This window comes from Lissotriton helveticus, chromosome 3_1 (assembly GCF_964261635.1).
Source record: "Lissotriton helveticus chromosome 3_1, aLisHel1.1, whole genome shotgun sequence".
In the NCBI taxonomy this organism is placed as follows: Eukaryota; Metazoa; Chordata; class Amphibia; order Caudata; family Salamandridae; genus Lissotriton; species Lissotriton helveticus.
The window spans coordinates 376,957,817-376,985,312 of record NC_136061.1 but is presented as its reverse complement, the minus strand read 5'-3'; the positions used below and the strand labels follow the sequence as shown (position 1 = coordinate 376,985,312).

Here is a 27,496-nt window from a genome sequence, read left to right as displayed (position 1 = left end):
TAAGTGCACCACTTACACCTCACTAGCAGTCATGTCTGACACAGGAAAAGCCTCAGGGTCTGCTCCTGTGACAGTTGACCTTACCAAGGCAACTTCCAGCTATGACAAGTTAACCCGAAAGGACTTGATTGCCTTGTGCATATCAAGAGGGTTAAAAAGGGGCAGAAGTCCCACCTGTCCTATCCTGATAGCCATTCTAGAGCAGGATGACTTAGAGAAGGGAAATAAAGCTCCCTTAGAATCAGGAGATGGAGTAAACCCCCCTGTAACTGATGCCCCTCCAGAGGAAGGAGAAGAGGAGGAAGAAGAGGAGGAGGAGGACTCAGATGTAGAGGACCCAGAAGATCAGGATCAGAGGGGTAGCCAGGTCCAAGTTGCCAGGCTTAACCAGGCCAACTTAGACCTACTGGGAAATGGAGAGGGCCAGCACCTCCCCAGATCCAACCATATCATTCTCCCAGGCAACAGAAGAGTGAGATCTCCCTCAGGGGACTCTCATATTTCTAGTGCCTCAAGAGAATCTCAGAGAGGTATGACTGCCTCTCAGAAGATAGAGCATAGGGCCAGAATGAGGGCTGTCAAACTCCAAATAGAGAGGGAGGAGGTAGCCTTGGCTCAAGCTAGACTTGCCTTGGCAAGAGAGCAGAAATTGTGTGGCTTAGATGCCACTGGTGGCAGCAATATTCCTAAAGAGAAACCCAGGTCCTATGATAGTAGAAACCTGACAAAGATTGTGCCCCCCTACAAGGAAGGGGATGACATCCACAAGTGGATAACTGCTCTTGAGAGAGCCTGCATGGTACAGCAGGTTCCTGAGGAACAGTGGGCAGCAATCTTATGGTACTCCTTTTCAGAGAAAGGGAGAGATAAGCTCCTCACTGTCAGACATGAGGATGCAAACAATTACAAAGTCCTGAGGAGTGTCCTAATAGATGGTTTTGGCTTAACCACTGAACAGTACAGGTTGAAGTTCAGAGACACCCAGAAGACACAGACACAGGACTGGACTGATTTTGTAGATTGTGCTACTAAGGCTCTGGAGGGTTGGCTACATGGCAGCAAAGTACATGACTTTACAGGATTGTATAATTTGATTATGAGGGAGCAGATCCTAAGTAATTGTCAGAACCAGCTCTTACACCAGCACCTGGTGGACTCTGATCTGACCTCTCCCCAAGAATTGGGAAAGAAGGCAGACAAGTGGGTCAGAACCAGGATTAGGCCTAAGAATCAGGACAGTAATCAGAAGAAGGAGTCTACCAAGCCTCAAGATAAGGGTGGGGATAAAAATAAAGAAAAGACTTCCCCAGGGCCCCAAAACTCCAAGAATGGGGGTGGGTCCCAAGACACTTCTTCAACAGAGAAAAAGCCTTATTGTCATGTCTGTAATCAGGTTGGGCATTACAAAACAGACAACTGTTGTCCCATGAATGGCAATAAAGAAAATATACCTCCAAAGCCAGCTCCAACACCTCCTGTTACTGTCAGCAGTAGTCCCCCAGGAAGTGGGAGCACACCCAGGAATCTGGGTGGGTTTACGTTTGGAGCTCAGGTGGACCCTGGCCTATCCAGGTCCCCATCACCCAATGATCTTGTTTATGAGACTGGCATGGGGTTTGCCAACTTCTCTGATTGCCCAAATACCTTGAGCAAGTATAGACAAGAGCCCATCATCAATGGTTTGAAAGTTGAAGCTTTTAGAGACACAGGGGCTAGCATCACCATGGTGGCTGATGGTATAGTCCCCTCTAAGCAACTTTTACCTGGTGCCACATACCAGGTGACAAACATTGATGGCATCAAAAAAAATCATCCCATGGCAGTAGTAAGTCTCAGCTGGGGAGGTGTCATTGGCCCAAAGAGAGTGGCAGTGTCATCGAACTTGCCTGTAGACTGCCTACTTGGTAATGATTTGGAAATCTCAGCCTGGGCTGAGGTTGAACAGGAAATCCATTCTAGAATGGTAAATTCCAATGGAAAGGTTAGTGGGGCTGTAATGGCTACAGCCCCAATCCAAGATGTCCTTCCTGAGAAGGTTGGTAGGGCTGAGAAACTCTCTGCCCCATCTTTAGCAAAAGCTCTTCCTGAACAGAATAGCAAAGCTGTTATGATAACAGCAGAAACCCAAACTGAGTCTCCTCCTGAAAAGGTTGGTGGGGCTGTGATGGCCACAGCCCAAACTCAAACTGATATGTGCGTTGTGAAGCCTGAAATGATGGATAACTCCACACAAACTGAGAGCATGGAGGAGGAAGAGAAATCTCCCCCTCACCAGACTTTAGGACAGGATCAGCCTCCTCAGGGAACTGATCTTACCCCTGATGAAGGAACTGCCCCAGAGGTTGTTAGGCCTGGCCTGACAGAGCCTCTGATGGCGGTGGACCCTTCTCAGGTGGGACCCAGTCTGGAGCAGGTAACCTGCCCCTCTCTCCCTTGCCTTAGCCAGCCCAGGGCTGCAGAGGACAAGAAGGAGAGTGAGACCCAGAGGGCCTCCTGTCAAATAAAGCACCCCCATCAACAGATTAGGGGCACCAAAACTAGTAGCCCTAGTAAGGTGAAAACTTTAAAAACTCCTGAGGGAGCCCCCTTAAAAACAGTTAGGGACCTCCCACAGATGGATTCTGTTGGGCACAGCCAAACCTGGGACCCAAAGGGCCCAAACCTGAACTGTCCCTCCAGCAAGCCAAACAGAGGGACCCAACCTCCAGCTTTAGGTAGCCAGAGGTTGACCCTGAGAGCACAGTGCAACTCAGTTAAAGAAAGAAAGGCACCACTGGTGGAAGATAATTGGAGGAAGCTAAGCCCTAATTTAGTAGAGCCTCACTTCAATACTCCATATCCAAACCAGCCTTTAACTTTGCATAAACACACCCAAGGTAGTGATTCCCTATGGTGGAGACCCTCTAATACCCCAAGGGTGAGGGACTGCTTAGTGGACCATGAGAAAGGGGGTACCCATGCTAGTGCAGGTACTTCCTTATATGGCCACTCAGGCAATATAGGCTTACCTGGCCAAGGATAGCCTTATCTCCTTTCGTTTGGGGGGGGGTTGTGTAGGAAGGTGGCTACCTGACTATGGTTACCCCAGATTTTTTGCCTTGTGTTTAGCTGGTTTTTGACTTAGTTGACCTGGTTCCCTGCTAATCAGGGCCCCAGGCCATCTGCTCTCTCTGTAAAATGGATTCCATGTACCCTAGGTACATACCACAATTGGAAATGGACTCCTTGTCAGCCCCTGTATAATGCACTATAGGTGCCCAGGGCATAGGGGACACCAAGGCCTACCAGGGGCTGCAGCATATCTTTTGCCACCCCTGGCTGGTTCATAAATTGACACAACTGGCTGATCACTCAGCTGGGGTAAGGTAGTGTAATCACCCCTTGCTTAGATATAGTATACCTATATCTAAACCTATATCTGGACACATATAAACCTGTGAGCCACTCCTATGGAAGGCCTCACCAATCCTGGAAGCAGAGTGCTTGGTTTTATGTGAGATGGAGCTCTAGCATGAGCTGAGCCTGTCTGCAGCCGTCGGGAACAACTCCCTAAGCTGTTTCAGGATAATGCCATACCATATACTCTTAAGTGCCTTATAATCCTCGCGGTTATATAGCAACTTTGGTTTGGCTTTATCAAAACATGTCGTGTAAGGTGTCATACGATTTGGAATACTATCCCCTCGCCAGTTCTGGCGACGGGGATAGCATTCCACCCCTCTAGAGGGGTAAGACATGTTACTTTACTTAAATGCGGTTAATTTCTAAAAGGACCTTAGATCCACAAAATGGATGCCTCTGCCACAGACAAGAGTCTGACCCCCTGAAGCTGACCGAAACTCAGCCAAATGGGGCCTGGACAAAGGGTTTCCTGTCGCAGGGGGGTGTTACCACCCTCCAGACAGGAGATAGTGGATTGTAGCAGGGAGGTTTGAAAGAAACCAGACACTGCCTGGGGCGCACAAGGCTGCCCCTTGCATAATCCGGCCAAACCGGTTCTGGGGCACTCCAGCCCTCGTGCCAGGGCGGCCTGGATCAAAGGAAGGGGGTGTATCCACCCACTTCCTGGGTCCCACCCATAGGAGGGGACCTAGCAGGTAATCCAGCCCCCAAAATTAGTATAAGACTGGGAGCAGTGCCAAAGCACTTTAGATTATCCTGAAGAAACATAAGAAACGAAATTCTGGACCCTTCGACATCCTACTCGACGTAGAAGCCCGAAGAATCTCCCTTGTGGTCAAGGAGTGACCACCCTGTGCAAACAGGCACCATCCAGCTATCGGCGTCTACTTTGTTGCAGTTCCCGCCGGAACTCGAGCGACAGAGATCGACGAGATCAAGCCTGCCTGCTTTCCAACAGCCCGATCCACAGTCCCTGCAGAGCTGAGACCCGTGGAGGCGACCGGAAGCGTGGGGCACGCCATCTTGAATTGACCACGAGACGCTGACTGTGCAGCCCACGAGTGACCCTCGAAGCTGTACACCGGGGTTTGAGAAGCCCCAACCCTGAGCCACTCTTGCACCGAAGCTCACCCCTCTACACTCATCGAGTGCTGCGTGGGGCCCTTCTGCTACTTTTGGCTCAACGCGTTGGCCCGGTCACTTGCCAGCCGGCTAGTGGCCCCTGTGCCGACGAAAACTTGAAATCGACTTGTGAATCTGGTTGCTCCAGATTTGCACCAGCTCCCCTGAAAAGGAGCCCCCACTCTGACCCTCCTGGTTCGAGTGAGAAGCAATCTCCCGGTTCCGCGTGGATTGCTTTTGCCAAGTGTTGTTTGCTCCAATCTTGAAGCCGACAGCGCCGACGGCGAGAGCCTGCGTGGGACAGATCGTGACCTGCTCCTGGACGTCGTAGATGCCCCAGAGCCCACGTGACAGCGGAGAGAAGCACCTCGACAGCGACCTGATTGCGCCCGACATTGCCTGGTTCCGTCCTGGTTCCACCCTGGTCACTGCTGAGTGACCCAGACTCTGTCCCCTCTGCTTTCAGGTACTTTTCGACTCGAGTCCACCCTTGGACTCCACCGGACACTTCTCTTTCACCCCGCCTGCAGCCCTTTCAGCTTCAAGCACCAAGAGCCTGCGTGACGAAACCCGACTCAACTTCGACCCTGTGCACCCGCTTCCTGTGGGTGAGGTAACTTTGCTCCGCCGGTGTTCCCACATTGGTACACATCTCTAGGGTCTGTGTCTTAAGTTTTGTTCCTCTAGGTTCAGCGGAAGTGTCCTTAAACTTTAACTTTGTAACTTTTACGCACCATTGGTTAACATTGGTGCATGCGTGCGCTTTCCGCACTGCTCCCGAATCCCGTGGGCCTCTCCCGACTTCAGCACTGCTTGTCCTGACTGCTCCCAGCGATTCCCTAGGCCCTAGGCCTAACCACTGTTCGATTGGTATCTCTTATACCACTTGTTTAGTATATGGTTTGAGTGGCCCCCCGCCCTCATCCATAATTGTGCATCTTTGTATGTTTAAACTGTGCTTTTGATTTAACGCTTGTGTCCCTTTATTCATAAAGAATACTGGGGATTGTTTTTAGTAATAAACACATATATTTTTATAATATATACTTGTGTGGTGTCCTTTCATTTGATATTACAGGATTGTATGTGGTAAAACAGCTCGCTTAACACGACCTCTTAAGTTAAGCCTTTAGGCTGCTTAGTCCATGCTACCCCTAGTATAGCTTGTCTAACAAGGTTGACTTACAACCTGACACCATAAGGGATTGTTTGGTCTGATAATAGGTGGTTCCAGAATTGGAAACATCACCTATCAGGCCAACTTCTCACAGTGGGCCACTGTATTAGAGGGTCCTATTAGCGTACCACAGAACATGCGCTTCTATTTAATACTATATTATATAGCACAAAAAGCATATCTTATACCGGCCAAAATTAATAAATATTTCAACTGCGTGAACGCTGGGTACCCCTGATGCTATACCATGGACGCAGACCTACTACACATGCTGTGGAGCTGTCCGCGGCTTGGGGAATACTGGAGAACAGTAACCGATGCCCTGACACGCTGAATGCAACTCACAGTACCTCTGGAGCGGGAAACGCGCATCCAGCACATTTATCGCAGGAGCAAAAGTCAAAAAGTGACCTCTCGCTTTATCGCTCTGGGGTTAGTAGTGGGGAAACAATTGATTACTAAAAGATGACAGTCACCTGAACACCGAGGGCATTGGCTTGGAAACAGTCCCTACAAGTATGGGCTAAAATGGAAAGTGCTTTGCGCTACACAGAGAGGATGCACTAGGCTAATGTAAAATCCCAAATGCAACATACTGGGCACGATTTTGTGTGGTTTGCAGGGGCAAGATGTGGTTATCGATGACATATTGGCACCCATTTTGGCACAGCATTAATTAGGCGACACGAGTTAACACCCAAAGTACGGAACACCAGTAAAACCACAGCCAGACAACATCAGATGCGGGCCTGGCACTGTGTACTTACTGACCGCGACGAGAAGGCGAACATGCGCCTACTAAAATAGGGAACAGGAAGAGATGCTCCAGTTCGAGTTAAAACGAGTATCATTGTCCTAATTCTGTTTAAGTGTTCCCAAACGTTGCCCGCCACCAGAGTTGGCAGATCGGTCCACATACTAGTACAATACTGATGTAGCACCCCAATAAATGATTCCCAACTTGACAGCATGGATGGGGTCTAAATTACCTACACGCAGTGGGATATCATGACTGAGTGTTTAGTATGTACAATGTAATGACTATGCGCAAACTAACATCATATAAGTGCCGAACTTATGTGCTACAAAAGAGTGACTGTAGCCTAAGCAAGAGGGGAATTGTGATATACATGTCTGCTTTCTTTAATAAAACTAATAAAACAGATTCGAACAAAAAGATGAATGCACAGGTTCAAACAAGGATCCCACCAGAAAAATGGATAACCAGGTTAATATCCCACACAGGTCAGACGAGAGGTGAAGCAGGATCATTTGAAAATCCCATGTAGAACTTGTAAGAGGAACAACAAACTTTGGTCCACAGACCAAAAAAAAAAAGCAGAAACTGCTGCAAAGCATCTCTTCTACTCAAACTCTATATTTAGCCCAAAATGTGGACTGTGAACAGCTGATCAAGCGTGGTGGCATCTCATCTGGACAACAGCACCGCCTTGCTTACTGGAGTCTCAAATAGTCAACTGAGAAAGTACAGCCATTTACCACCACACTTCAAAAACATTGCTGGCTCTCCGTAAATGCCTGCATCAAATACAAGATCTGCTGCCCCTAACCTTCAAATCAGTTAAATCCAAAGCAACACTATCTGGCTGAAAAGATGAAACTCTGCAATGGCCAAAGCAACACACAGCAGTGGAATCACTAGACTTGAGCCATTAATGTTCAAGTACGAGTAAACAGGGAAAAACAGCCTACTCCTGCTAGACACCGAGGACCTAGAAATCCTTCTTGAAACATAAGTTGCCCTTCATCACTCCTTCAAGTTAATAGGGAAATTAAGACACAGCTCTTCAGGTAAAATCTTAATCACATGTAACTACACATACTGCGCCCATCTTATGTATGGTACGTGAAGAATGACCCCCACTACCTGAAAGTAGTATGTGCCAGGTCCTCTGCTAGTCCATAATTCATCCACTACTCTTCTTGTACAGTGCACAACTGCTTTGTAGATAGGTTCACACATAAGAATACACAGTATATTTTATATGGAGTAGTTTCTGTCCTGTAACTCCAGTTCTGTAGTAGGGGTATCTCTGTTATAGTCATAATGTAGTGAATAGTCCCGCCCATATGCGTGGACCCCGGAGCAATCAAAAATAATCTCTTAAACTGTCAAACATTGCAGAACTTCATCGACACTTAAGAGATAATTTAAAGACAGATAATGCAGCCTATATCCACAGGCTACACTGTCCAGTACTTCAACTAGAAATTCCACCAAAAATCCACAAACACAGCCTGTCCAGGGTTTTCCAAGAGAAAAACCTTGCCTTTAACAGCAAAACCCTCTGGAATGATGGAGAGGAAGAAGTGGACAGACAAGCCCCATAGGCTGCCATTATGTGGCTCAGAACAGAATACTGTGCCTTTAAGAGAACTTTCCAGAAGTCTCACAGTATCCCAGAATGCACTGCAGGTCCCTTTTACTTTCAGTTATTTTTGAAGGCGTAACACGCCAGACCTGTAGCATTTCTTACATGAATATCTCTCTCCACCGGGGAGGAAGGTGGGCGCTTATGACTATAACAGAGATACCCCTACTACAAAACTGGAGTTACAGGACAGAAACTACTCCTTCTGTAGTAGGGGATCTCTGTGTATAGTCATAATCTAGTGAATTGAATGGCAAGCCCATCCCCACACCAAAGCGGCGGTGGAGAAAAGAGAAATAACACCACTATTGTGCGAACAGATTTCGCAGCGAAGCCTGCCCAACCTGAGCGTCTGCCCTGGCATCAGTGTCCAGGCAGTAATGCTTAGCAAAGGTATGGACCGACTTCCAAGTGGCCGCCTTGCAGATTTCTGCAATTGGAACATTACGGAGCAAAGCAGTCGTGGCCGCTTTGCCCCTGGTGGAATGAGCCTTAGGTTTACCCCCTAAGGTCTTATTAGCCTTTTGGTAACAAAATTGTACACAGGACACAATCCACCTCGAGATGATCTGTTTAGAGGTAGCAAGACACGTCCTGACTGATCCATAATTAATAAACAATTGGTCTGACCTACGAATATCCTTGGTTTTATCCAGATAAAATTTCAACACCCTCCTGACATCCAGGGAATGTAGGGATCTTTCCGCTGGAGAGGAAGGATTCTGAAACAAGCATTTACAATGCAACGGTTTCGCCTTCGAAAAAGTTAGAGCTATTGGCATTGTAAATGACAACATTTTTATTTATGTGTTGGTTTTCAAAACAGATAAATAAATGGCACTGTCATTTACAATGCCAATAGCTTAATCTCTCGCAAATGCCACACACAAACACACAGACCCACACAGAGTCCCACACACATACATACCTACAGAGCCACACACAGAGCCGCACACTTCCAGTAGTCGGTGGGCAGCGTGGAGCAGACCAGCACCCAGCCTGACAGGGCCAGCAGGAAGGCCACGATCTCCCCCGCCATGCTGGCCATGGTCACCGGCGAGGGTCACAGGTGTCAGAGCTGAGGGCACGGGTGAGAGCTCAGGGCAGGGGTAAGAGCTGAGGGCAGAGGGGTGAGAGCTGAGGGCATAGGGGTGAGAGCTGAGGGCAGAGGGGTGAGAGCTGAGGGCTTAGGAAGAGCTGAGGGCACAGGGCAGGGTAAGAGCTGAGGGCACAGGGGTAAGAGCTGAGGACACAGGGGTAAGAGCTGAGGACAGAGGGGTAAGAGCTGAGGACAGAGGGGTAAGAGCTGAGGACAGAGGGGTAAGAGCTGAGGACAGAGGGGTAAGAGCGGAGGGCAGAGGGGTAAGAGCGGAGGGCAGAGGGGTAAGAGCGGAGGGCAGAGGGGTAAGAGCGGAGGGCAGAGGGGTAAGAGCGGAGGGCAGAGGGGTAAGAGCAGAGGGGTAAGAGCAGAGGGCAGAGGGGTAAGAGCAGAGGGCAGAGGGGTAAGAGCTGAGGGCACAGGTAAAAGCGGAGGGCAGAGGGGTAAGAGCTGAGGGCAGAGGGGTAAGAGCTGAGGGCAGAGGGGTAAGAGCTGAGGGCACAGGGGTAAGAGCTGAGGGCAGAGGGGTAAGAGCTGAGGGCAGAGGGGTAAGAGCTGAGGGCACAGGGGTAAGAGCTGAGGGCACAGGGGTAAGAGCTGAGGGCACAGGGGTAAGAGCTGAGGGCACAGGGGTAAGAGCTGAGGGCACAGGGGTAAGAGCTGAGGGCACAGGGGTAAGAGCTGAGGGCACAGGGGTAAGAGCTGAGGGCACAGGGGTAAGAGCTGAGGGCACAGGGGTAAGAGCGGAGGGCACAGGGGTAAGAGCTGAGGGCACAGGGGTAAGAGCTGAGGGCACAGGGGTAAGAGCGGAGGGCACAGGGGTAAGAGCGGAGGGCACAGGGGTAAGAGCGGAGGGCACAGGGGTAAGAGCTGAGGGCACAGGGGTAAGAGCTGAGGGCACAGGGGTAAGAGCTGAGGGCACAGGGGTAAGAGCTGAGGGCACAGGGGTAAGAGCTGAGGGCACAGGGGTAAGAGCTGAGGGCACAGGGGTAAGAGCTGAGGGCACAGGGGTAAGAGCTGAGGGCACAGGAGTCAGTGAGGGCACAGGTTAGGGCAGCGTGGTGAGGGCTGGAGGCCTGGGTTGAGGTCAGAGGGCACAGGTGCCAGAAGTGAGGGCCTAGGAAGAGCTGAGGGCAGAGGGGTAAGAGCTGAGAGTACAGGGGTAAGAAGTGAGTGAGGGCATGGGGTGAGATCAGATGGCAAAGCAGCAACGTTGGCCTCTGCATTGTCTGAAATATTAGTAAAAATGTCTCCCTAGTGCTCGTTTAGTGCCTTTGGTACTTAAATCCAGCAACTCCAACAGGTAATGAGCCAAGGAAACCACCCTTGCCTCTATGAGACGATCAATCTGTTGCTGTCCCACCACTAGTTGCATGTGCTACTTCTGTGTGGGTGCTCTCTTTGACACAAAGTCACTTTCTACAGCCTTGTGTGGGTTTGAGGCGTGTCAGGTGCCTGCATGGCATAAATGTTCCCTTTACAAAAACTCGTGAGCACTTCTCAAGACTGTGTTGTGGTCCGCAATTGAAAATATGTGCTAATCATTAATATGCGATGGTTATTATAGGCGATATTACACGTATTTGTCCTATTGGTCACGCTTACAGTGTCCAGTTCCTGAACGCAGATTCTACAGGATGTTCGGAACAGGCAACTTAGTTAACAAATAAGACATAAGCAAAATATAAATCATTTCTGCATACATATATACTGACATGATGCTTGGTAAAATTACGTTCGATTGATTAAAACCCTCTATATAAAACCCCATATGTATATTTAAGTGTCAATATTTATATGGTCTACTGTCCACATCCTCGGTCATATTTTCCTCATTGCTTTGTCCTCGGATTCTTGTTCACCATCGCTCTACACCTGTTAACAGTATCCCGCAGCTCAGCTGCCATCCATTTCCCGTCTTTCCCTCCAGTGTTGATTTATCTTCGCGGCTTATTTCGATTCCCCTTTTCAACAGACCCACGATTGCCAACTCTTCTATGCTTCCCGCTTTCATAGAGTACTTTCTATTAACATACGCGCTCTTTCGCCAATGCTTAATTGTGTTTCTTTATCACCCACTTGTTTCTCCAACACAACGCTTTCTACTGCGCACTCTTAAAACCCTGTTTCGCTCCCACCACTTTACTCAGACTACATGTGAATCTCGCTTCTCGGTCTCCTCTTCGATTCTATCTTCACTTCAGTCTCCTGACTGGCCTCACTTCTTGTCGCATTCACTTTCTGATGGTCCCCTCACTTACCGACTCTTGGATACCACGTTCTCCCCCCTACCATCCAGGTATCCTCCAAGTTTGTATCTGTAACGTGTAAGTATGTAAATTTACTCATGTACTTGGTTCTATCGTAAAGCGCTCCGACACCTTGGGGTAAAGTCCGCGCTATATAAAATTGCATAAATAAATACATACAATTTCCCCCGTTGCTTTTTATTCTACTCGCTGAGCCTTTCCTTCTGCACTCACCCATTCGCTCGCTGTGTGGCTGAAAGTGTAGAGCGCTACTTGGCTGGCTACGTCCAGAATTCCCCGAATATAGGGATCATGTCTACGCAGAGCATCCAAGCTAATGTCCAAGCCCTTCTCCAGGAGCAGTCCGCTCACCGCTACCCCAGAGGCAGCCATCTTCCCCTCAGCAGGCACCGGCGCCATGAAAACGGAATAAACTGTGGTGTTAAACGCAAAGTTTGTGCTCTTGAGATCTCTGCATTTACTCGAGTGTTTTCAATAGGTGTAGTTTGATTTGTTGTACGTTTTTTCCTAAGCAAAAACAATAACACAAGCTTTTTCATGCCCTCCTTTCTCTCTGTTTTGCATTTCTTCACTTCCTCTTTATTTCTCCCTTTCTCTCTCTTGCTCGGAGTCTAAATCTGATAATGAAAGATAAATCCCGCTTCCCAGAAATTAGTGCCAGCATTACCACCTGGCCTGGGTATATTAAGCACTGGTCCTGGCTGCAGGCTAAATGGTCGGCTAATTCCTGGAAGTGAGGGAAGTTCCATTTCCTTATGGACATATCACAGTATCACACAAGCTCTCATCAGAGCAGCCCTGCTCCTCCCTGACGGCCTCAGCGTCTGGGTACCCTTAGGGGTGATAAATCGAGCTTTACAAATCTGGAATTATTATTATTATTGTTCCACACCCTATACCTCACCGAGTTAAGCATCCGTTGCTGACATCCGCGTGGGCTGCAGATGTTGTCTTTCAATTGAAGGCAGAACAATTCGGCCTTTCATCCTTCGGAGGTTAATACTGTGAATTGAATTCAACTGGGAAACAGTAACAGCTGGTGTAGGTTTAACACCCAGCTCCATGTCATCAGGGCACTGGGTTTTCAAAACTGGTCTTTTCTGTTCCGAACAAGTGTATAGAGACATGCAAGTCCTATTGGGTTAATGGAAGCAATGCATGACTACATCTCCCAGAAGGCAATGGGAATCGAATGAAAAACAACGGACTGAAAACGGAATAAACTGTGGTGTTAAACGCAGCATGAAAACAAGTTACCTCTAATTATTACAGTACTGTCCCACAGCCATATGCTCTTCTTTGGTCATGTCTGAGTGGAAGTCTAATATCACTAACCCCCCCAATCCCAATCCTCGTCACACTGCTGAGGCATCAATAAGCCACGGGGACCGGGGGAAGGCCTTCTGTTTAGAGAGGCCGCTGCGGCCCCTCCATCTGCCTGTGACTGCCGCGCGGCGCGGTTCCCATCAGGCCTGCTCTTTCGCCCGATCCGAGGGCAGACTCCCTCTAAACCACACCGCCCACGGGCCCCGCATCAAGAAGGGACCTTTGCTAAGAGGCCCTATGCCGCAGTGTGTGTGGGGAAGTGCAGACACGGAGCGGGCCACTTCCAAAGAGAACTTCCTTGCATCCCGTCCCCGGAGAGGCGCCCTTCCCCCCACCGACCCCTCTCGATGTGCGCAGGAGCCTCTCCTACCTTCATGTCGCTGATGATGGTCGGGAAGAGCCCCCCGAGGGCGCTGCACTCCTTCTCCATGCCGGCATCCATATTTCGGCGCTCTCGGTGCACAACACAGTGACTCAGAGCCGGTGCAGGACACGGACGGCGGGAGGGGGCGGGAGAGGACACGGACGGCGGGAGGGGGCGGGAGAGGACACGGACGGCGGGAAACGTGCACAGGACAGCGAGGGGGGGGGTGGAAAGGCACACGGAGGGGGCGGGAATGGACAGACTTTCAGTGAAAGGGGAGGGAACGGGAAAAAACGTAACTCCGCCCTGGGAAAAAATCTCGGGAACGCCCCCGAATCTGGTCCGGCCTTGACGGACAGATCCGGCACTCAATGGCTAGCCTCCATTTATGGAGCTAGCCAATGAGAGCCGGGGGACGTTCCCTGAAGTCCTTATGGTCAACATAGGATTTCACCTGCGCAGAGCGCAGCCTTCGGCAGGCGAAACCCAAAAACATAGGTAAAGTTATGGTCTGGTTAACATGAAAATCAGATATAACTTTAGGAAGAAATTTAGGGTGAGTACGCATAACCTTAGCAGCATGAAATACAGTATAAGGTTCTTGGCAACACAACGCCTGAATTTCACTCACCCTGCGGGCCGAAGTAATGGCCACGAGGAACGCCGACTTCCAGGACAGGTGCTGCAACAAAGCCTTTATGGATAGGTTCAAAAGGCTCCTTCATCAATCTGGACAGCACCACATTCAATTCCCATGAAGGCGAAGGAAGCCGGACAGGAGGGAACACTTTCTTCAAGCCTTCCCAAAAATCTTTGATCACAGGGATCTGAAAGAAGGAAGTCTGTGAAGGGCATTTCCTGTAGGCAGTCAGCGCAGCCAGATGAACCTTAATGGAATGGACATTAAGGCCAGACTGCGCCAGATGTAGAAGATACGGAAGGATGACATCTTCCTTACACGTCGTTGGGTCATAGTTCTTGGACTCGCACCAGATGCAAAACCTCTTCCACTTGTAAGCATAAGAAGTCCTAGTGGAAGCTCGCTTAACCTCCTTCAGTATGTCCATGCAATCTTCTGGTAGATTCAGATGGCCATATTGCACTATCTCAGGAGCCATGCCGCCAAACTCAAAGGCGAGAGGTTGGGGTGCAACATCTGCCCCTGAACTTCGTGAGAAGGTCCGGCCTGCACAGCAGCCGTATGTGAGGAAGGAGAGACCGGTGAAGCAGGTCCGTGAACCACCACTGTCTGGGACATTCCGGGGCAATCAGTATCATTCGCGCCCTAGACTGGGACAGTTTGATGAGCAGTGCCGGAATCAGGGGAATGGGTGTAAAAGCGTACAGAAAGCTGTTCGACCAGTTGATCCATAACGCATTCCCCAGCGTCTCCGGCTGGTAGTACCTGGAGGCAAAGTCTCGGCATTTGCTGTTTTCGGCGGTGGCGAACAGATCTACGTCTGGAGTCCCCCACCTTGTGAAGACTTCTCCTAGTACTTCGTCGTTTATGACCCATTTGTGGTTTTCCTGAATCAGTCTGCTCAGTGCGTCTGCCTGAACATTCTGCACACCTGGTAGATGGGTAGCCGTTATCATCAGTCCTCTGGCTAGAAGCCAGTGCCAGATCGCCTGCGCCTCCTGCGACAGAGTGCGCGATCAAGACCCCCCCCTGCTTGTTGAGGTAATACATCGTGGTCGTATTGTCCGTCTGAACAAGCAGAGAGTTGGTCCGGAAGGACGGATGAAAGGCCTTCAGTGCCAAGTGAACAGCTCTGAGTTCCAGGAAATTGATGTGGTACGTGGACTCCGTCGGGGACCACGTCCCTTGAATCTGTAAGTCTCCAGAGTGCGCCCCCCAGCCGTGGAGAGACGCATCCGTCACGATAGTCTGCGTGGGAATGTACTTGTGGAAGGGAACCCCTCAGGAGATTCTCCGCCGAACACCACCACTTCAGAGACTGAAGAGCAGGTAGAGACAGCCATATCCTGTCGTCCCAAGATCCTTTCCTCTGATCCCACTGATCCTCCAAGCACTCCTGCAATGGTCTCATGTGCAGCCGTGCGTGCGGTGTGAGGAAGATACAAGAGGCCATCGATCCCAGTAGAGAAGACACAGTCCTCACTGTTGTGGATGGAGCGGTCATAAGAGCCTGAGCCTTCCGACGGAGTGATAATCGTCTCTCCTCCGAAGGAGACACGCTTGCAGACAGCGTATTGATGGAGGCTCCCAAGTACTGAATGCACTGGACCGGAGTCGGGACTGACTTGGACATGTTGATGTGCAACCCCAGCTTGTTCAACAGAACGCACGTCTTCTGGAAGAGCGCTTGAGCTTCCGAGAAGGAGGAGGCCTTGATCAACCAATCGTCCAGGTACGGGTAGACAAACACCTTGTTCTTTCTCAGGTGCGCAGCTACCACTACCATGCACTTCGAGAATGTCCTGGGCGCAGACTTCAGCCAGAATGGCAGTACTGTGTACTGATAATGATTGGTGCCGACTTGGAATCGCAGGAACTTTCTGTGTTTGTGTGCAATGGGCACATGGAAGTACGCATCCTGTATGTCTATAGCGCAGAGCCAGTCCCCCTGTTGCAGCTGAGGATAAATCTGATGAAACGACAGCATGCGAAACTTCTCTCTGCGAATCCACTTGTTTGCTTGTCGCAAATCCAGAATGGGCCTGAACTCGTTCTTGTCCTTCTTGCGAACCAGAAAGAACCGGGAGTACAGACCTCTTCCTCTTTGAGACAGAGGTACGTCTTCTATCGCCCTTTTCCTTAACGGGATATTGACCTCCGCCTGGAGCTCGCGCAGTTGAAACTGCGAGCTAACCGGTGGAATGGAGGGAGGCGGGCTGGTGAAACGAAGACTGTATCCATTGCAAACAATATTCAGCACCCACTTGTCCTGAGTAATTTTTCTCTGCTCTGCCAGAAAAAATTGAACGCTTCCCCCCACCGGAGTGGGTAACGGATGTAGGGGAAGTAACCGCTCAGGGTCGAGACCCAGCCGGGCCTTTGTTCGCTGCCGCGGACTGTTGGCCGCCTCTACCCTTCTGGCGCTTCTGGAAGGGCTTCCGGAACTTCTGCTGCTGTTGTTGCTGCCGCGAATTCTGTCCTCGCCCACGGCCTTGACCCCCGAACCGTCTCTGGAACGGGCGGTAGGTCTTCTTCTCTTTGGGCTTTTCCAGCCTGACCGCCGTCAGGGTCTCGGCCGCCGCCTTCATGCGGGCCATTTCGTCATCCGCATGTTTGCCAAACAGGGTTTCACCCGAGAAAGGCAGATTGGCCACCCGCTGCTGAGCTTCGGGCTTGAGTGACGTAAGCCGAAGCCATGCATGGCGCCGCTGGTTGATACCATGACAGTACCCGTGTGCCGCCAGGAGAGACGTATCCGCAACCGCGCTGATGAGCTGGTTCGATACCAGCATCCCCTCCTTCAGGACCTCTTGAAAGTCTTCCTTTTTCTCCCGGGGAAGGAACTCAGCGAACTGCTGTAGGGACTCCCATAGGGCACGATCGTACCGCCCTAGCAAAGCCGCAGCGCTGGCCGCCTTCATAGCAGTAGAGGCCGTCCCACAGACCTTTCTGCCCGCCGAGTCAATCCAGCGGCTCTCCTTATCCGGAGGTACAGTAGAGGACGGGGAGGTGGCATGTTGCTTCCTAGCCGCCGTCACTATCACAGAATCCGGAGTAGGATCCATCCGAAGAAAGGCAGGGTCAGAATCCGGGGCCCTGTACTTCTTAAGGAGCCGCGAGGGAGCGGACTTCGTCACCACAGGGGTGAGAAACAACTCTTCTGCAGGCTCTACCAGCCCCGGCACCAGGGGTAGTAAAGGTCGAGACAGGTGTTTTTTATGCAGTGTCTCGAAAATCACGGATGTTGTTGGGGTAGGCACCGTCACCGTGATACCCAACTTGGCTGCGCCCCTCAGGAGAACATCCTGGATTGTGCTGATGTCGTCAACCGGCGATACTCTCGTCCCCGGAGATTCCAACAAGGTCGGAGAGTAGGTTCTGGTCCCGGAGGAATCCGTGGGGGACCGTGACCGTCTCATCCTGTGACGCGGTCTCGATCTCGTGGAGGACCTGGGACGAATCCTCGACCTCCACCTCCGATCCGAGCGAGATAGTGATCTCCTTGGCTTCGGGCGCTCAGTCGGCTTCACCGGAGCGGGCGACTTTGGCCCGGCAGGGGCCCTCGGCCGAGGGGTACCCTTGGGGAGCGTCGGGAATCGAGGTAGCGACGCCGTCCTCGGAGGAACCGGAGAAGGTCTGTCAGCCGGAAGTAGAGGTTAAGGTTGAGGTTGAGGAGGAGGTGGAAGTGAAGGCGGGGTGGGCGCCCGGGGCGGTGGCCCCCTGGGCTATGGAGGAGGGGGCGTAACCGACTTCGGCCTAGAAGGCGTAAACACTTCGGAATACACCGAGCCCGGTGATCCGCCCTCTTTTCTAGGCTGGGGCGTTGGAGAATCTCCCATAGGCACCTGCCGCCTGCTCGACTGACTCCTGGTGCTTGAACTCCTTTTGCGCCTCTTTGGCGTCGAAGAACGTCGACCCGACGGCGAACGTCGGCTCCTCGACGGCGAGCGTCTCCTCCTCGACGTCGAACGCCTCTTCCATGACGTCGAACGACTTCGCCTCGACGGCGAGCGTCTCCTCGACGCTGAACACCGCCTTGGCGCCGAGGATCCCCTCGACGACGACCTTCTTCTCTTCGCCAACAGGGAACGGCGGTGTCGCCTCGACAGCGAGCGCCTACGCCGGGCCACTTCGACGCCGAACACTCGACGACGCCGACGACGCCGAAATCGTCACCGGTGACTTCGACGGCGGTCTTTTCAGTTCCCTCGACGCCGAGCGTCGACGCCGCTTCAACCCGAGCCGCCCTGGGGATACGGGGAACAGACTGCAGTCATCCCTCTCGACGCCGTAGTCGGTGCAATCGACGCCGACGGAGAATGGGGACGCTTGCTGGTCTTCCTGCCCCTGGGGAGCCCCCCAGAGGCCTCAGCATGGGCAGAGGAAGCCCTTCCAGACCCACCTTGTTCCTTCAGTCTTCTGTCCTCCAGTCCTTGGAGCCTGATCTTCAGTCTGTCCCTCAGGGTTCTGCTAGAGAAGCCCTGGCAGATGGCACACTCCTCTGGGACATGAGATGAGGGAAGGCAGATGATGCACACATCATGTGGGTCCGACTTGGCCTTCTTCCTCGAGCACTCCGGGCATTTGTCAAATAATGCAGGCATATTGGCAAATAAAGAGTGCACCAAGACAAACACAAGGAAGAAACACCAAAGTACTTCAAGAAAAGCACTCAAAAAACTTGAAAACAGTGAAAAATCACCAATAAACCCTTGAAAAGGGAGAGCTCAATGCTTCAGGGTCCTGCTTGCAGGAGCCGGAAAAAAGAACTGAAAGTAAAAGGGACCTGCAGTGCATTCTGGGATACTGTCAGACTTCTGGAAAGTTCTCTTAAAGGCACAGTATCCTGTTCTGAGCCACATAATGGCAGCCTATGGGGCTTGTCTGTCCACTTCTTCCCCTCTATCATTCCAGAGGGTTTGGCTGTTAAAGGCAAGGTTTTTCTCTTGGAAAACCCTGGATAGGCTGTGTTGTTTGTGGATTTTTGGTGGAGTTTCTAGTTGAAGTACTGGACAGTGTAGCCTGTGGATATAGGCTGCATTATCTGTCTTTAATTCTCTCAAGTGTCTGTGCAGTTCAGCATTTTTCGACACCTTAAGAGATTATTTTTGATTGCTCCGGGGTCCACGCACATGGGCGGGACTATTCACTAGATTATGACTATAACAGAGATCCCCTACTACAGAAGCACATTCATACACATCACTTGACTGAGGAAATTGAACACTGTGGTACTGTCAGAAAAGCCACATTCAATGTATTTCCCCAATTTTGTAGGAAGCATTCCAGAGAATTAACACAATGCACAGCAACACCTTACCACAAAGGCAACCTGGGACACCTCCTAAGCGAGAGAAAATGCAATCTGTGTTGTCCTCTGAAGCACTAAACATCCAGGCGGAGTACCAGATTTAGATGGAAGCCTGCTGTGACAGGAGCTCCTCTTTAAAATGTAATTTCCTTAGAGAAACCAGTATGGCTTCCAAGAAGACTGTGAACTGTGCATCTTGCTCTGTCCACAACTACCAGAGTGAACAGCAACCTCATCTTTCAAACAAGCATTTGCAATGCAATAGGTCTCGCATTAGGAAAGTTTGAGCTATTGGTATTTTAAATGACAAATCTTTTATTTATGTGTTGGTTTTGAAAATAGCAAAATTAATAGCTTTGTCATTTACAATGCCAATAGTTTTAACTTTCGCAAATGTGACACCTATAGCATTTGTAATGCAATATGTGTTGTATTTACGTGACTTAGATGTATTGATATTACAAATAACTATGGCTTTTATTTTTTTAAATAATTAATACTTTAATAAAAGTTATTGTGATTTATAATGGCAATAGCTTAAACTTTTGTAAATAACTTTTGTGAAGATTATGTTCAGTGTATTTTATTGTGATGAAAATCCAAGAACAGAAGTGAAATATTAACATCTTTTTGTGACATTTGTAATAAAGTTTGAAACATTGAGAGAACATATTTAAACCAGCTGTTGTTAAATGGTTGCACTGATTGATGCTGTGGTGGTGCTGAGTGATGCTGTGGCGTTCAGTGATGCTGTGGTAGCGCATGAGTGATGCTGTGGTAGCGCATGAGTGATGCTGTGGTGGTGCTGAATGATGCTGTGGTGGTGCGATAGATAGATATAGTGAGTGCGATAGATCGAGGGAAGGCGATAGATAGATCGAGGGAAGGCGATAGATAGATCGAGGGAAGGCGATAGATAGATCGAGGGAAGGCGATAGATAGATCGAGGGAAGGCGATAGATAGATCGAGGGAAGGCGATAGATAGATCGAGGGAAGGCGATAGATAGATCGAGGGAAGGCGATAGATAGATCGAGGGAAGGCGATAGATAGATCGAGGGAAGGCGATAGATAGATAAATAGAGGGAGGGCGATAGAGTGAGGGCGATAGAGTGAGGGCGATAGAGTGAGGGCGATAGAGTGAGGGCGATAGAGTGAGGGCGATAGAGTGAGGGCGATAGAGTGAGGGCGATAGAGTGAGGGCGATAGAGTGAGGGCGATAGAGTGAGGGCGATAGAGTGAGGGCGATAGAGTGAGGGCGATAGAGTGAGGGCGATAGAGTGAGGGCGATAGAGTGAGGGCGATAGAGTGAGGGCGATAGAGTGAGGGCGATAGAGTGAGGGCGATAGATAGATAGAGTGAGGGCGATAGATAGATAGAGTGAGGGCGATAGATAGATAGAGTGAGGGCGATAGATAGATAGAGTGAGGGCGATAGATAGATAGAGTGAGGGCGATAGATAGATAGAGTGAGGGCGATAGATAGATAGAGTGAGGGCGATAGATAGATAGAGTGAGGGCGATAGATAGATAGAGTGAGGGCGATAGATGGATAGAGTGAGGGCGATAGATGGATAGAGTGAGGGCGATAGATGGATAGAGTGAGGGCGATAGATGGATAGAGTGAGGGCGATGGATAGAGTGAGGGCGATGGATAGAGTGAGGGCGATAGACAGAGTGAGAGCGATAGATAAGAGTGAGGGCGATAGATAGAGTGAGGGCGATAGATAGAGTGAGGGTGATAGATAGAGTGAGGGCGATAGATAGAGTGAGGGCGATAGATAGAGTGAGGGCGATAGATAGAGTGAGGGCGATAGATAGAGTGAGGGCGATAGATAGAGTGAGGGCGATAGATAGAGTGAGGGCGATAGATAGAGTGAGGGCGATAGATAGAGTGAGGGCGATAGATAGAGTGAGGGCGATAGATAGAGTGAGGGCGATAGATAGAGTGAGGGCGATAGATAGATAGAGTGAGGGCAATAGATAGATAGAGTGAGGGCGATAGATAGACAGATAGAGTGAGGGCGATAGATAGACAGATAGAGTGAGGGCGATAGATAGACAGATAGAGTGAGGGCGATAGATAGACAGATAGAGTGAGGGCGATAGATAGACAGATAGAGTGAGGGCGATAGATAGACAGATAGAGTGAGGGCGATAGATAGATAGATAGATAGATAGATAGATAGATAGAGTTATGGCGATAGATAGAGTGAGTGCGATAGATAGACAGAGTGACGGTGATAGATAGAGTGAAGGCAATAGATAGAGTGAGTGCAATAGATAGAGTGAGGGCGATAGATAGTGTAATTATGTGGCACTGAGTGGTATTTGGAGTGTATGTTGCGTTGAGCGCAGTGTAATTATGTAGCATATAATTATGTGGCACTGAGTGGTATTATTAGGACTGTATGTTGTATTCAGTAGAGGGCGATAGATAGATTGATAGAGTGAGGGCGATAGGTAAATAGAGTGAGGGCGATAGATAGAGTGAGGGTGATAGATAGATTGATAGAGTGAGGTGCGATAGTTAGAGTGAGGGCGATAGATAGAGTGAGGGCGATAGATAGTGTAATTATGTGGCGTGTAATTATGTGGCACTGAGTGGTATTTGGAGTGTATGTTGCGTTGAGCGCAGTGTAATTATGTAGCATATAATTATGTGGCACTGAGTGGTATTATTAGGACTGTATGTTGTATTCAGTAGAGTGTAATTGTGTGGCGTGTAATTATGTGGCACTGAGTGGTATTGTTTGGCGTGTATGTTGCATTGAGCGCAGTGTAATTATGTAGCATATAATTATGTGCCACTGAGTGGTATTGTGTGGAGTGTGTGTTGCATTCAGTAGAGTGTAATTATGTGGCGTGTAATTATGTGCTACTGAGAGGTATTTCAAGTGAATGTTGCATTGAGTGCAGTGTAATTATATGGCGTATAACTATGTGGCTGCAGAGTGTGTGAGGGGGGAGAGTGTGTGAGGATGCAGAGTGTGTGAGGGAGCAGAGTGTGTGAGGGTGCATGGTGTGTGAGGGTGCAGGGTGTGTGAGGGTGCAGGGTGTGTGAGGGTGTGGGGTGTGAGGGTGCATTGTGTGTGGTCTAAAGTAATGTGAGGGTGTGGGGTGTGTGAGGGTGCGGGGTGTGTGAGGGTGCGGGGTGTGTGAGGATGTGGGGTGTGTGAGGGTGCAGGGTGTGAGGGTGCAGTGTGTGAGGGTGCAGTGTGTGTGTGTGTGTGTGTGTGCATTGTGTGTGGTCTAAAGTAGTGTGAGGGTGCAGTGTGTGTGTGGCCTAAAGTAGTGTGAGTGCGCAGTGTGTAAGGGCGCAATGTGTGAGTGGGCAGTGTGCGAGTGGGCAGTGTGTGAGGGCACAGTGTAATGAGAGAGCAATATACTTGTATACTGGATATATAACAGGTGTTTTCAATTATGTGTAAGTTGTTATTTTAAAAACAAGGGATATGACTGTAGTAATAATGAGTGCGGTAAACAAACAGGGGTGCAGTGTGTGAGAGTGCAGTGTGTGAGAGTGCAGTGTGTGAGGGTGCAGTGTCTGAGGGTGCAGAGTGTGTGTGAGGGTGCAGAGTGTGTGTGAGGGTGCAGAGTGTGTGAGGGTGCAGAGTGTGTGAGGGTGCAGAGTGTGTGAGGGTAGGGGGTGTGTGAGGCTGTGGGGTGTGTGAGGGTGTGGTGTGTGTGAGGGTGTGGGGTGTGTGAGGGTGCGGGGTGTGTGAGGGTGCGGGGTGTGTGTGCATTGTGTGGGGTCTAAAGTAGTGTGAGGGTGCGGAGTGTGTGAGGGTGCGGGGTGGGTGCGGGGTGTGTGAGGGTGCATGGTGTGAGGGTGTGGGGTGTGTGTGCGCGTGTGCATTATGTGTGGTCTAAAGTAGTGTGAGTGCACAGTGTGTGTGTGACAGATGAGAGGGAGCGAGGGCAGTGAGAGGAGAGAAAAGTAAGTGGTGAGATGAAGTAGAAAAGGCAGCTGAGCTAGAAAGGGAGGTTCCTTCAAAGACAGGCGAGGCGGTGGAGGAGTGTGAGTTACGGGAGAGCAGAGTGGAGAGAGACGTTGCGTGGAGAAGAAACCGTGTGCCCTGTGAGAGCAGGGTATGCTGCGGGGAGGGGGGGGTGATGTGTTCTGGCAGAGATATGTGTGGATCTCACGAATCAAAAGTTAGCGTGAGCAGCAAGGTAGATGCTTATTAGGTTGGCGTGTGAGAGAGAAAACGTGCGGCCATTAAAAACAAGCGATGTGCTGGGGGAGGGGGAGGGCCATTAAAGGAAGGGGACGGAGACGAGCGTGTGAGAACTCGCGGCGGAGATCAAAGGAAGGGTGGGAGGTGTCAGGACGCTAAGACTTATCTGGCTCGCCAAGGTCTTGCACGGGAACAGAGATGCTAGAACCCAAATCCCTCTGAGCAATGTCGGCGGGTCAGGTCACTGAACCCTTCCTTCATTACCCGCAGGGAAGGGGGTGTGGATAAAATAACAAACAGAGAAGAGAATGGTCCTGCGCTGGTTCCTTCTGGATTCTGCCCTCTAGTGGTTTGATGGACTTGTGGAACCTAAAAGCAATAACATATCATTACACTACTAATATAGCTTTATCATAGTTCACTATTGAATGTGCACTTGTCTCTACTCATTACCCTTATCGCTGCTGGACCTTGCCTCTCTTCTTAGATATGATTTGGGCTGCTGCTCATCTATCAGTTGTCACTAGTATCACAAATAACAGCAGATTTAGATTAGTCTTTCTTCTGGAAACTATGACTAAATTCCTAATTATCTAAGTAGGGGAAATACACTTACTTCACTGATGTCTAAGCCCCTTGTTAATATGGGTTTCTGTCTTTTAGAATTATTTCTCTCCTTATCTTCTTATTAAGTATTTAACTGTTATAACCTATCTCCTTTTCTTTCTTTGTAGGTTCTCACAGCCTCCAGACAGTCTCTCGAAGTAATGGTGAGTAATGGTGAGTGTTTATAACTTTTTACATATAGACTTTTCTTTTGTGCAATGTCATTTTGTTTTATTAAACCTCTATGTTGCAGAAGAACAGTTTGTGAGTTGTAATGCCTTTATATATATATATATATATAATTCACATTTGATTTTGAAACTTTAAAGCACTTAGCTTGCTTCTTTCTGTCAGTTGAAAACGCTGAAGGCGCTTCCCACTTGCTTCCGCTCTCGTTGGTGAGAAACGCTAAAGGCTTGACGGGCGGTCGCTTCAGCTGTTCTGGGATTGATAGCGATGTTCCCTCGTTGACAGCCTTGAATGAGCGGCGGTTCTTCAATTACTCAGCGGCGGCTCCACAGCTGCTCCGCAGCGGCTCCTCAGTCTGTCAGCGGCTCCTCAGTCTGTCAGCGGCGGCTCCGAACACTTGGTCAATACTTGAGACTCGCGCTTGATTAAACGCGCCGGGTCTCACTCGAAACAGCTCCTCTTTATTCCTACGGTACTCCGCTCCCAAACTAAATTACACTAAGAACATTTCTTTGTCACTTCAAGGGAAGCGACTCTCCACGGCTTCAATCTTTAGTGAAGTGCGCGTCTCTCAGGACGCTCGCGCTCCACATAGGATTCTCGGCAGCTAGGGTCTGAAAGACTAGAACGTCTGCTGTCGTTCTCGGTGGCAATGACGGCGGCCATCTTGCGTCTCCACAGACGCACCTTATTCAACCATGTGTCAGCAGTGCTTCTTGCTTTGCTTGATCGCGCAAGTGGGTGGGGAATAACAAGGCCCACTGATTGAGTCCTGACAGTACCCCCCAACAAGGTAGATCCTTCCCTTCTTGGCTTAGTAGGGAATCTTTGGTGAAAGGTTTTCACTAATCTTGGTGCATGAACATCCTCTTCCTTCTCCCAGGACCGTTCCTCTGGACCATAGCCTTTCCAGTCTATCAAATAGTACAGTTTGCCTTTAGACCATTTGGAATCCAAAATTTCTTTCACTTCAAACTCTGTTCCGGTTTCCAACTGGATTGGCTTTGGAGGTAGTTGACTCCTCAGACTCGTAGACACCTTCTTTAACAGCGAAACATGGAAGACTGGATGTATTTTCAACCTGGGCGGCAGTTCCAGTCGATAAGTGACCTGATTAATTTGTTCCTTGATAGAGTAAGGACCGATGAATCGGGGTTGAAACTTCCTGTTTCCTTTGAGTCTCAAATTTTTGGTACTTAACCAAACTTGGTCCCCTTTTAACAGGAGAGGTCCTGCTTTTCTCTTCCGATCTGCATATTCCTTGTATTTTGTTTTTGCCAATTGGAGATTGTTCGTGACTTCTTGTTGGATTTGAGACAAATGTGACATGACTTCCTTTACTGCTGGGACTGCTATTTCCATTTGTCGAACAGTTGCTTTTGGATGTCTTCCATAATTCACAAAGAAAGGAGAGAAACCTGTCGAAGCATTCTTTGCATTATTGTGAGCAAATTCTGCCGTCCACAAATATTCTGACCAGTTTCCCTCTTCTTTTAAAAGGAAGAGTCGTAGGTATTGTTCCAACTCTTGGTTTACCCTCTCTGTTTGTCCATCTGTCTCGGGGTGGTAGCTAGTAGAGAACCTGACCTCCGTTCCCAAACCATCCATAAAGGCCTTCCAAAAACGGGACACAAATTGGGGACCCCTGTCAGAAATTACGATCTTGGGAATTCCGTGCATCCTAACAATCTGAGTGCTAAAGTGAGCTGCTAACTGACTGGCTGTAGGAACCCCCTTTAAAGCTGTGAAATGGGCCATTTTTGAGAAGGCATCCACTACCACTAGAATGGTGTCGAACCCCTGACTTATTGGTAAATCTGTTATAAGGTCTAATGTAACTGTGTGCCATGGATGAGGGGGTGTGGGTAGGGGTTGCAATAATCCTTTTGGTGCCTGCCGTTCCGACTTCCCCTGCGCGCAAATCTCACATGACTTCACATACGTCTCAATATCTGATGTCATTTTTGGCCACCAATAATGTCTCTTGACTAATTCCTCTGTCTTAGCTTCTCCCTTGTGGCCAGCCAATTTGTCGTCATGACACTCTTGCATTACTTGCTGACGCAATTCGATTGTTGGTAAGTACAAGGCATCTTTATGGTAAGGCAATTGTTGAATTAGTCTTCTGTCGGTGTCCTCCTCCAACCATCTCTGCATGGTCTCTTCGCTCATGACGTCTGCAATTGACTCTTGTAGTTGAATGGTGGTTAAGGCTCCGATAACTTTATCACTGGGAATAATTGACTGAATGTTGTTGGAGGTTCTCTGGAACTCAGTACCCATTCTGGATAACGCATCTGCTTTCCCGTTTTGGCTTCCAGGACGAAAGGTGATTATAAAATCGTAATCTGCAAAATACAACGACCACCTCAGTTGCCGAGGGGTAAGTGTTCTGGCCGTTTTCAAAAATTTTAAATTACGATGATCCGTAAACACCGTTACTTGATGTCGGGCCCCCATCAAATAATGTCGCCACTCTTTAAAAGCATCCTTGATCGCCAATAACTCTTTCTCCGTGATTGTATAGTTCACTTCAGCAGGAGATAGTTTTCTGGATCTGTAAGCAACTGGGTGCAATTGCCCCGTAGTCTTATGCCGCTGTGATAGCACACCTCCCACCGCCTGGTCGGACGCATCAGTTTCCACATAAAAGGGCTCTGAGGGATCAGCATGTAATAAAACTGGCGCTGTGGTGAAATTCTTTTTTAACAATTGAAAAGCCTCTTCTGCTTCATCTGACCACTCAAACTTGGCCCCCTTTTTCAGTAACTTAGTGAGCGGGAGGATCTTCTTGGAGAACTCGCTAATAAATCTCCGATAAAAGTTAGCAAATCCTATGAAGCCTTGAACTTCCTTCACACTTCTCGGGGATTTCCAGTTTGTCACTGCTTCCACCTTACGTTGGTCCATCACGATTCCTGAAGGCGACAGTACGAAACCCAAGAATTCCACCTTGGTCACATCAAAGGCACATTTTTCTAACTTCACAAACAATTTATTTTCCTGTAATTTTTGTAACACACCTCTCACTTGCTCGTGATGACTTGCCACGTCAGAAGAATAGATCAGGATATCATCTATGTATACAATTGCACATTGATCTATAAAGTCTTTCAGGACGTCGTTGATGAAATGCTGAAAAGCAGCAGGGGCATTGCACAATCCATAGGGCATCACTTGATATTCAAAAAGCCCAAATCTTGTCCGAAATGCCGTCTTCCACTCGTCTCCTTCTCGCATCCGGACCAGATGATAGGCCCCTCTTAGATCGAGCTTAGTATAGATTCGAGCCCCTTTTACTTGGTCTAGAAGCACCGAGATCAGTGGTAGAGGGTATCTGTTCTTCTTGGTTATTTTATTTATGGCTCTATAGTCGATGCACGTCCTCAATTCTCCCTCCTTCTTCGGCACAAAAAAC

At 49.3% G+C, this 27,496-nt stretch overlaps 1 protein-coding gene across 1 annotated transcript in view; it reads right to left on the bottom strand.

Moving 5' to 3' along the window:
- The window catches only part of SPAG5 (sperm associated antigen 5), a 620,821-nt gene that overhangs the window by 503,961 nt on the left and 89,364 nt on the right, over positions 1 to 27,496 (bottom strand). The window lies entirely within an intron of this gene.